The sequence below is a fragment of the Malus domestica genome, chromosome 16 (genome assembly GCF_042453785.1).
Source record: "Malus domestica chromosome 16, GDT2T_hap1".
Classification (NCBI taxonomy): Eukaryota; Viridiplantae; Streptophyta; class Magnoliopsida; order Rosales; family Rosaceae; genus Malus; species Malus domestica.
In genome coordinates, this window is record NC_091676.1 from 24354087 (window position 1) to 24356148 (window position 2062).

Sequence of the window (2062 nt, forward strand, 5' to 3'; positions counted from 1 at the left end):
TTGATGTGGTTTTTTCGTCTAAAGCCGTGCATCGGCCTTGTTCAGCATTGGAACATTCCTCTGACGAATCATTTTCTGAGTCAATTTGTGGCTCAGAAACTTGATCATTTTCTTCTAGGCCTACCACACTTTCCATCTCGACCGAAAAAATAGGTGGCCTTTGTTCTTCGGCCAAATTAACAATTTTCTTAGGCCAAATATTGGTTGTGGCCGGAGCGGAAATTTGCCCCTCGGCCTCTTGCCTTTCAGAAATTCTTCCCAAACTCTCGAGGAGTTGTTTTTGCTTCTTTAATAAGAGATGACACTCTTCCCATGAAGCCTGATCAAGATAGATCATGTGAACTTCGTAGTTTTAGCACTAGGTCCCACTGGGCGTGCCAAAATGTTGACCCTAAAAACTACCAAACCTACGTGGCGCGCAGACCGAGTAATCTATAAGCTAACTACGTCATTCGGTGAATGCGGGGCGTGCCAACTCGTCGGCCGACCTCGGCCGAGGAGTAAATTTGTTGATGTTACGTTAGGTGCGCGGCTGACTCCTGCGTCTTGCGATTGCGACCGAGGAAGGAACGCGTCTCGGCCTCTTGGGTTCTCGAACCTGAAGACAAGGTTATTATTCTTACGAAGTTCACGAGTCGTCGTCGTCGTCGGATTCAGTCACAGTGATGTTATTCGTCAGAGTAAACTTACGCCGAATCGACACCAAAGTGTAAGGGCACAAATACTCAAAGCAAATGTAAGTTTTAATAGTGAACGTGGTTCGGCCGTCCGAATGCCGAACTCTAAATCCCACTTGGGAATATCCAATCATAAAATAACTCGGCGTGCAATGCGCCGAGCTCGATATACTGTAACACCTCACTTTGCCGAGGAGGCTAATGAGATGACCTCAATCAATAAGGATCCCGAAATCCTTCTCGACCGAGACTTGGATAGGTAACCAACCGTCCTCGCCGCAGTGCTGTTGATGCCAACGGAAGATACTGCGAGACCGACTGATTCTACGATGACAGAGCTATCTATGCCGACTTAAGATATCACCGGTTGCTTCCACAGTGTTGTTGATGCCAACAGAAGATGTGTCAGCGAAAAGAGAAAATAAAAAAATCTCAAAGTTGTTGAGAGAGTTTGTGCAGGGCAGTTTTGTGTGTTGAATTGTAGGGGCTTGAATGATGCAAAGCCTCTTTTATTTATAGCAACGGATCCCCCAAGGTCGAGTTAAAACCTTATTCGGACTAGGACTTCTTCTCCTGATCAAACACTGACTCGACCAATCCTACTTTCATTATGACTGTGAACCTAGTCCCTTATTGAACCAGATTCGCTTTCGGGTTATTAATCCTGCTGAGACTCCTTATTGCACTAGAAACTCGACCTGTCTTACGTCATGACCTAGCCGACCTAGGTTTGGAGGCCCACGTACTGAACAATCCATAGCACCCTTGTCGCAAGGCATTTCCGGGCCGAGAATGATTCTATACTCGGCCCAAACTCCTATTTTGGGCCTAAACATTCTATTAAAAGATAATTATGATAACAATCACAATATTATCCTTCAATAATTACAAAATTATCTTCACTTCTTTTCATCCAACGGTTATGAGCTACGCCTATTCAACGGCCTTGATTGTACAGGCCGAAGATGTAATATCAGGTCCAAACAGAAGTATTGGAACATAATGAAAACATGGGGAGCAAACATATAATGTGTAGGCGGAGCCTAGGGGGGCCTAAGCGGATTTAAGTAAATCTTTTGTATTTCGTGTAAATAAGTGTATGTTTATACTTAAAATATATATAATTTCATCATAAAATAGAAAATAGAATGACATATGTATTATGAAGTATTGGAACATAATGAAAACATGGGGAGCAAACATATAATGTGTGTTTATTTAAGTATTCAATAAGTCTCTTATAATTTATTGGAAACAATTAAAATGCAAAAGGAAAGTTATTTATTTTCTATCTAAGTGAGTTGCAGTCTAAGCAGGTGTCTAGATGAGTCTAGGCGAGTGTCTATGCGGTCAAGACGGGCGCCTCAACAGGTCTAGGTGCCCTT